We start from the raw sequence: 9,911 nt of genomic DNA on the forward strand, positions 1-9,911 counted from the left end.
TTGTCAAAAGACTACAGTCAGCTACACAAATTGTTTGACCAAAGTTACAATGCTATGATAAAAATTAAAATTGTCTTATGATACTGAAATGATTACCACATCCATATAAGTTCCCTCTCCCTCCAATTTAATTACAATATTCCTGTATTCCTACTTTGTTTCTGACCCAGTCTCTCTATTCTGTCCTCCTACCTCTTTGGGGACCTTGATCCATATTTTAAAAAATCATCTCTTGACCCTGAATCTTCATTTTAACCTATATCTAGAAAAGTCTAAATGCAATACCTTCTGTTTTTCCCCCACCACTTTTAGTCCCTGCCTGTGTAACCTGGGCTTCTAACCCTCCTCCTCCATTTTTTTTGGTGTTTCAGATCAGACTGAAGAGTTCTGACTTTATCTGAATCTGTATGGTTCATTGTAGCTGAGCCACTTCTGAACGTCAGTTTTGTAGCAGAAACCAACTGGTTCTCAGCAGTAACCAAAGTAGCAAACTGATTGCTTACAATCAGTTTTTAACTGGTTTGAACCAGGTCAAACCCAACATTCCAGGTTCAAATTGGATAAAGTCAGCTCAAGCAGGATAAAACATTCCAACTCAGGACAAATCAGATTCAGATCAATTCATGATTGATTGAGACCAGATGAGCCTGGTTCTAACTTGTCCTTGCTCGGTCAGACCCACATGAATAGAGTTGGAATGGTTCAGAAGGAGAAAAGTGGATTCAGCCAGGTGATACTGCTTCATATTAGGAAAAAACAATAAAAAATGATTGTTAGCAAAAAGATTTTAACCAAATTAAACCAGTTTAAAGTCACCTTTTTAGAAATCTATACATAGAACTTCCATATGACCCTGCAATCCCACTCTTGGGCATCTATCCGGACAAAGCTCTACTTAAAAGAGACAGTTGCACCCGCATGTTCATTGCAGCACTATTCACAATAGCCAGGACATGGAAACAACCCAAATGTCCATCGACAGATGATTGGATTCGGAAGAGGTGGTATATATACACAATGGAATACTACTCAGCCATAAAAAAGGATGACATCATGCCATTTGTAGCAACATGGATGGAACTAGAGAATCTCATCCTGAGTGAAATGAGCCAGAAAGACAAAGACAAATACCATATGATATCACTTATAACTGGAATCTAATATCCAGCACAAATGAACATCTCCTCAGAAGAGAAAATCATGGACTTGGAGAAGAGACTTGTGGTTGCCTGATGGGAGGGGGAGGGAGTGGGAGGGATCGGGAGCTTGGGCTTATCAGACACAACCTAGAATAGATTTACAAGGAGATCCTGCTGAATAGCATTGAGAACTATGTCTAGATACTCATGTTGCAACAGAAGAAATGGTGGGGGAAAAACTGTAATTGCAATGTATACATGTAAGGATAACCTGACCCCCTTGCTGTACAGTGGGAAAAAAAAAAAAGAAAAAAAAAAAAAAGAAGATATGGTACATATAAACAATGGAATACTACTCAGCCATAAAAAGAACAAAAATAATGCCATTTGTAGCAACATGGATGGATGGAACTAGAGACTCATACTAAGTAAAGTAAGTCAGAAAGAGAAAGAAAAATACCATATGATATTATATCTAAAATCTAATATATGGCCCCAAATCAATCTTTCCACAGAAAAGAAACTCATGCACTTGGAGAACAGACTTGTGGTTGCCAAGGGGGAGGGGGAGGGATGGGATGGACTGGGAGTCTGTGGTTAATAGATGAAAACTATTGCATTTAGAGTGGATAAGCAATGAAATCCTGCTGTATAGCACTGAGAGCTATATCTAGTCACTTGTGGTGGAGCATGATGGAGGAAAATGTGAGAAAAAGAATGTATATATGTATGTCTGACTAGGTCACTTTGCTGTAGAGTAGGAAATTGACAGAACACTGTAAACCAACTATAATGAAAAAAATAAAAATCATTTAAAAAAAAAAAAGTCACCTTTGTCGGAGTTCTCATCGTGGTACAGCAGAAACAAATCTGACCAGGAACCATGAGGTTGCGGGTTCGATCCCTGGTCTCACTCATTGGGTTAAGGATCCGGTGCTGCTGTGAGCAGTGGTGTAGGTTGCAGATGCTAGCTCGGATGGATCTCATGTTGCTGTGGCTGTGGTGTAGGTCTGCAGCTATAGCTCCAATTGGACCCCTAGCCTGGGAACCTCCATATGCCACTGGTGGGGCCTGGAAGGTGGGGAGTCGCTTTTGTCAAAGCAGCTTGATTCAAACTGGATAAAATCAGCTCTAATCTCAGTAGTATTGCCCTTGCTGATTTAAGCCAGCTTTGGCCAGTTTAAACCAGATCAACATAGCAGCATTGCCAGATAACTTAAAAATATATATTATTAATAATTTATTGAGGAAAGAGAAGAGATGGATAGGTTATAATGTCATGCATTTTATAATTTACATTTTGCTTTCATGAATCATTGAAAGGTATATAAAATCCAAAGCAAGCTCTTTACCAATTCAGCAATCTGCACTGTTCACTGGTTTACAGATTTCTCTCAGCATTAAAATTATTTCTTATACTGTTTAGTTTCCCAGATTTTAATCAAAACTAAGGCAAGTTCTTTGCAAAAAAAAAAAAAAAAAAAAAAAAAAATTTTTTTTCCCACCATTCCTCTAGAGATGAGATTCTCAGTGGAGGTAAACTATATGACCAGGCTCCCACCTTCTCACTGGTATTTTGGGAGAACCTCTTTTTTCATCGGTTTAAGCTGAATTGCTTCATCAAAAATGAAGCTCCTTAATGAGAAGTCAGACTTACAACAGAACACATTTTCAAAGAGAAATGATTTCTCCAGATCTGTAAAAACTCTGTCCCAAGGTGGTGCTGCTTTTATGGAAAATATGTTGACTACATGAACTGCTGAACCGTCTTTCCATAACCTGAATATAGCTCTCCAATAATAGCCTTTTTGTATTTTTTTCTCAAAATATTCTTAATTGAATTATAATGTGATACTGATGGACAGTGTAAACATGAATGTATTCAGAATTATTATGTTGATTGATGGCTTAGGAGCCCCCTGAATTGATACCTAATCATACTTAGGTATCCAAATGACAAGCTAATATGGAAGTAGGACTAGTATGTTCTATAAACTCAATATATTCAATATAGCATTCAATATGCTATATTGAATGAGAATAAGAGTTGTTATAATACAATTAATTGTAAAACTGAAGTGGAAAAGTAATTTAGATGAACTACATTTTAAAAAATATATTTCAGAGACTGAAAGAAAATACTGGATTTTATATTTCAAAACCAGACACCTACAAACCTGCAATCCTGGTCTGATCAGTCAAACTCGTTTAAACAATTGTATGCAGGTGAATTTGTTCTCAATTCTTTAAGCTGCTTGCAACTGGATTAAAATGAGAGTGGTCCCCCAAAGTCCTCTAAGAGGCTGGAATGTGAAGTAAGAAAATGCCTCTCCCCTACTCTACTCCCATCATCCATCACACCTCCATCTCTGATTCCCTCAAGGAAAAGTTGTTTTGTGCAAAGGGGCCCCCAAATGTCCTATGTGTACTTGAAAGGAGTGTATATTCTGCTGTTAGGTGGAGAGTCTATAAATATTAATTAGATTCAGTCAGTTGATGATGTTCCTCAGGTCTTCGGTCTTGCTAATTTTCTGTCTATTTATACTATCAATTACAGGGAGAGTTTTGAAATCTTCAATTCTAATTGTGAATTTGTTACATCTGCATTCAGTTCTATCAGTTTTTGGTTTTTGTATTCAGAAATTCTGTTCTGGGCACACATGCATTTAAGATTGCCATGTCTTCTTTGTGAAGTGGCTCTTTTATCATTATGGAATGTCTCTTCTTTATACGTAGTAATTTTCCTTGTGCTAACATCTACTTTAATACTAAAATAACCATTCCAGGCTACTTCCTTTCTCTTTCCTTCTTTCCTTCCTTCCTTCCTTCCTTCCTTCCTTCCTTCCTTCCTTCCTTCTTTCTTTTTGGCTGTGCCCACAGCATATGGAAGTACCTGGGCCTGGGTTAGAACCTGCGCCACAGCAGTGATCAGACAATGCCAGATTCTTTACCAGCTAGGCCACCAGAAAATTCCAAAAGTGATCTTCTCTTAGGTAGTATAGTTTTTGTTAATTCATTTTTTTCAGTCTCTGTCTTTTAACTGGTAGGTAAGGTGGACACACTCTGAAATGGTCCCCAGTGATCCATGCCTCTTATATTTATGTTCCTGCTTAACCCCCTCTGTTGAGTGGACAGATCCTATGAGTTGCTTTTAAACGATAGAATATGACAAAGGTGATGGGATGTCATGTCTTTAATTATGTTACCAAAGAGCATAACTTCCATCTTTCTAGCAGACTCTCTTGATGGCTTTGATGAAGCGAGTTGCCATGATGGGGAGGCTCACATGACAAGGATCTGAGGACAGCTGCCAGTCAACATCCAGCTAAGAACTGAGGCTCTTGGTTCACTAGCCTAAAAGAAACTGAATCGTCTCAACAACCATGTAGGTGAGCTTGGAAGTGGATCTTTCCACAGTCAGCCCTTCAAAGGAGACTTCAGCCACCCTGACCAACACTTTCATCAGAGACCCTGAGGTGGAGGACCCAGCTGAGCCATGCCTAGGCTCCTGGCCCGCAGAAACTGAAATAATAAATTTTGTAAACTAGATTTGAAGTAATTTGTTTCACAGCAACAGATAACTAATATGTGTCTATTTAAATTTAAGATTGATATGTTTGTACTTACATACCACTTTATTATCTATTTTCTGTTTGTTCTGTTTTTCATGTTCCTGTTCCTATTTTTTGGTATGACTTGAGTACTCCATATTTTGTTTTTCTATTGAGATTTACTATATATCCTTGAAAAAAAGTTTTTAGTAGCTGTTCTAGGAATTAGAGTGTACATATTTAACTTTCACACATATGTAGACCTTCTATTCCACAATTTCAAGTGAATTATAGAAATTTTAATACCACATAAGTACTTTTGACATCCCCTATTTATATTAGTCATCATACTATTACATTGACATACATTGAAAACTCCATTAAATACTATTATAATTTTAACTATCATATATATTTTTAAAAACTTAAATTATGTTTTCCAGATATTTACCATTTCAGTTTCTCTTCCTTCATTATTGTTGTTATAAGTTTTCTTCTGATATAATTTCCTTTTAGTCTAAAGAATTTCCTTAGCATTTCTTATAGAACAGGTCTGGTTGCAATGAGTTTTCTTACCATTTATTTATCTGAGAATGTCTTTATTTTATCTTCATTTCTGAAGCCCATTTTCACTGGATATAGAATTCTGGGTTGACAGTTCTTTCCCTGAACATGGTAAAAATATTATTCTACTTCCTTCAGCTTCCATGGTTTCTGAAGAGAAATGCACATTTAAATCTTGCTCACCTGTATGAAATACATCATTTGCTATTGGTTGCATTCAGGAATTTTCTTTGTCTTTAGTTTTCATCAGTTTGATTTTTAGGTCTCAGTTTCTTGGAGTTATCCTCTGTGGATTTCATTGAGCTTCCTTAGTCTCTACATTTACGTCTTTTGTGAAAGGTGGGAAAATTTTCTACCAAGATTTCTTAAGATATTTGTCTCCATTCAACACTCTTTCTCCTTTCCCTCTGGGAGTCTAACAACACAAATATTAAACTTTTTAGTATTTTTTCCATGGGTCCCTAAGTCTCTGTTAGCTGTTTTGTTTTGTCTTTCTTCTTCTGCTTTTCAGATTACTTTCTGTCAATTTATCCTTAAGTTAATTTCCAATCATTGCATTTTTAATTTCATTTATTGTACTTTCCTAAAATTTCTAGTTGATTTGTTTTTATATCTTCTCTTTTTTCCCCAGAGACCTCCTATTTTTCCTTCTGTTTAAGAGTGCTTACTCTTACTTCTTGCAGCATGGTTATAATCATTGCTTTAAAAATCTTGATTATTCTGGAGTTCCCATTGTGGTTCAGCAGTAATGAACCCAACTAGTATCCATGAGGATGCAGGTTCAATCCCTGGCCTCACTCAGTGGGTTAAGAATCTGCTGTTGCCATGAGCTGTGGTGTAGGCCAGCAGCTGAAGCTCAGATTCGACCCCTAGCCTAAAAACACATGAGGCCCTAAAAAGACAAAAAACAAACAAAAAAACCTTTGATTATTCTAACATCTGCATCTTCTCAGGGTTGACATCTGTTGGCTCTCTCTTTCCTTGTCAGTTGAGACTTTGGGGATTCTTCATTGGCTGAGTAATTTTGGACTGTATCTTTGATATTTTGAATATTACATTATGAGGCTCTGAGTCTTGTATAACTCCAGAAAGAAATGTTGATTTTTTTTTTTTTTAAGCAAGCAACTAATCATTCTCTGGCTGTAAGTTCCAACTTGCCTCTGTGGGGTATGGTTCCAATATCAGTTGTTTTCGAAGTGTACCACTATTCAGATTAGTCCTGCGTGTGTGCCACCCAGTGGCGAGAGTCTTGGGGCAGAATCATGGTCTAACCTGTAGTTCAGTTCTCAAATCCTGTGGTGTGCTATTTAAAGTCAGATCCACACATGTTCAGCTTGGAGGTGAACCCAGGAGTTTGTACAGTAAGTTCATGGGATTTCTTTCTCAATCTCCTGACTCTCCATGATCTCCCCAACACCACCTGGCTCCTTGGAGCCTTCACCATAGTCCTCAAGCCAGGACGCTTGGACTAGAGTTTCCTTGCTCTGCCACACACTTCCTATTTTGTCTGAAGCAAAGTAGAAGGAAGACAGAGAAGAAAAAAGGGATGGACTCTTGCTCCGATTCTTCAGATCCCTGCCCCTCTGGTCACACAGAGTGGTCTGCCCCCCAACCCCGCTCCCTCATGGCTTTAGGTGCCTGCCTGTCACCCCTGCCACCACTGCCACCACAGTGTTGCCTGTGAGAGAGGCTGAAAAGAAGGAAAAAAAGAAACAAAAACTAGAGGATTTCCCCATCTCTCTGTCTGCCTCTTAGGAGTCCCCTTTCTTGTTTCCTGGACCAGGGACAGAGGACTTCTCTTAGAGCCCTTTCTGATGCCTGGTGCACACTTTTGGGTTTCTGGCTGCCTTTGAGTCCAGGCTGGACAACACTGGAGGGGAAGAAATGGTAAAATCACTGCTGGCTTGGTGGAACTTTGAATTCTGGTCTCCCCCAATCGGCCTGCTAACATTTATATTTCAGAGCCCTCAGAGAGCTGCTCCGTCCATTCTGTCCAGAATTTATAGTTGCATTTAAGTGCCCTTCTTATTCCATCTCTTATGAAAGCAGCATCTCATTTTGCTTTTTAAATGATTGGGTTTTTGCTATGTGGAAAATGGTATTTTGATTTATGTATACAGTGTTTATCGCCCCCCCCCCAGAAGTTGCATTTTAAAATTTCATTGACCAGCAGTTGCTCTTTAGTATGGCCTGCAAGAATTAGGCAGTCCACATCCTAATTTATGAATCTACAGAGACATTCCTCCCAAAGACAAAATCTCAAAGGAACAAATTCACACTAAAACTGAATCTTACCTGGCCTGCACGATACTTTCAGTTGCTTTCCTTGTTTATGTTCTCCCCTTTTACATTCATGGGAAGAAAGAGAATATTCCAAGAAAGCCATAAGAATGCTGAGATTTTAAGCCTAAGTGATTGGGAGGACAGCAGCCCTTCACTCAGATGTGGACTATGGAAGGAAGCAGTGGTTTGGGTGGTGGGAAGTGATATGCTCTGTCTATAACACTTCGACTAGAAGACTCTCCCCAAATATCCATGAAATGGAAGCCTGGAATTGGCGATCTGTAGTCAGATTGGCTGGAATGAAGAATCACTTCTTAGAGTTCCTGTTGTGGCTCAGCGTGTTCAGGACCTGATGTTATCTCTGTGAGGATGCGGGTTCAATCCCTGGCCTTGCTCAGTGGGTTCAGGATCCAGTGCTGCTTCAAGCTGCAGCATAGGTCACAGATCCAGCTTAGATCCTGTGTTGCTGTGGCTGTGGCATATGCTGCAGCTGCAGCTCCAATTTGACCCCTAGCCCAGCAGAGTCCATATACCACAGGTACAGCCATTAAAAAAAAAAACCACACTTCTTTTTTTTTTTTTTTTTTACCATAGTGAAAATATAATTTATTTCTTTGCTTTTTAAATACCTATGGGATACTTAACATTTTTAATGGCAAAAGTGATAAAAATATTTAAAAGCACATTTAGTTCCTGTTCTACTCCATTTCTTTTTTTTTTATTATTTAAAGTATATGTATTTTTTTTTAATTTTATTTTCCCACTGTACAGCAAGGGGGTCAGGTTATCCTTACATGTATACATTACAATTACAGTTTTTCCCCCACCCTTTCTTCTGTTGCAACATGAGTATCTAGACATAGTTCTCAATGCTATTCAGCGGGATCTCCTTGTAAATCTATTCTAGGTTGTGTCTGATAAGCCCAAGCTCCTGATCCCTCCCACTCCCTCCCCCTCCCATCAGGCAACCACAAGTCTCTTCTCCAAGTCCATGATTTTCTCTTCTGAGGAGATGTTCATTTGTGCTGGATATTAGATTCCAGTTATAAGTGATATCATATGGTATTTGCCTTTGTCTTTCTGGCTCATTTCACTCAGGATGAGATTCTCTAGTTCCATCCATGTTGCTACAAATGGCATGATGTCATCCTTTTTCATGGCTGAGTAGTATTCCATTGTGTATATATACCACCTCTTCCGAATCCAATCATCTGTCGATGGACATTTGGATTGTTTCCATGTCCTGGCTATTGTGAATAGGGCTGCAATGAACATGCGGGTGCATGTGTCTCTTTTAAGTAGAGCTTTGTCCGGATAGATGCCCAAGAGTGGGATTGCAGGGTCATATGGAAGTTCTATGTATAGATTTCTAAGGTATCTCCAAACTGTTCTCCATAGTGGCTGTACCAGTTGACATTCCCACCAGCAGTGCAGGAGGGTTCCCTTTTCTCCACAGCCCCTCCAGCACTTGTTATTTGTGGATTTATTAATGATGGCCATTCTGACTGGTGTGAGGTGGTATCTCATGGTAGTTTTGATTTGCATTTCTCTTATAATCAGCGATGTTCAGCATTTTTTCATGTGTTTGCTGGCCATCTGTGTATCTTCTTTGGAGAAATGTCTATTCATGTCTTTTGCCCATTTTTCCATTGATTGATTGGCTTTTTTGCTGTTGAGTTGTATAAGTTGCTTATATATTCTAGAGATTAAGCCCTTGTCGGTTGCATCATTTGAAACTATTTTCTCCCATTCTGTAAGTTGTCTTTTTGTTTTCTTTTTGGTTTCCTTTGCTGTGCAAAAGCTTTTCAGTTTGATGAGGTCCCATGGGTTTATTTTTGCTCTAATTTCTATTGCTTTGGGAGACTGACCTGAGAAAATGTTCATGATGTTGATGTCAGAGAGTGTTTTGCCTATGTTTTCTTCTAGGAGTTTGATGGTGTCCTGTCGTATATTTAAGTCTTTCAGCCATTTGGAGTTTATTTTTGTGCATGGTGTGAGGGTGTGTTCTAGTTTCATTGCTTTGCATGCAGCTGTCCAGGTTTGCCAGCAATGCTTGCTGAATAGACTTTCCTTTTCCCATTTTATGTTCTTGCCTCCCTTGTCAAAGATTAATTGACCATAGGTGTCAGGGTTAATTTCCAGATTCTCTATTCTGTTCCATTGGTCTGTCTGTCTGTTTTGGTACCAGTACCACACTGTTTTGATGACTGTGGCTTTGTAGGATTTCTTGAAGTCTGGGAGAGTTATGCCTCCTGCTTGGTTTTTGTTTCTCAGGATTGCTTTGGCGATTCTGGGTCTTTTGTGGTTCCATATAAATGTTTGGATTGTTTGTTCTAGTTCTGTGAAAAATGTCATGGTAATTTGATAGGGATTG

This window comes from Sus scrofa, chromosome 1 (assembly GCF_000003025.6).
Source record: "Sus scrofa isolate TJ Tabasco breed Duroc chromosome 1, Sscrofa11.1, whole genome shotgun sequence".
NCBI lineage: Eukaryota > Metazoa > Chordata > Mammalia > Artiodactyla > Suidae > Sus > Sus scrofa.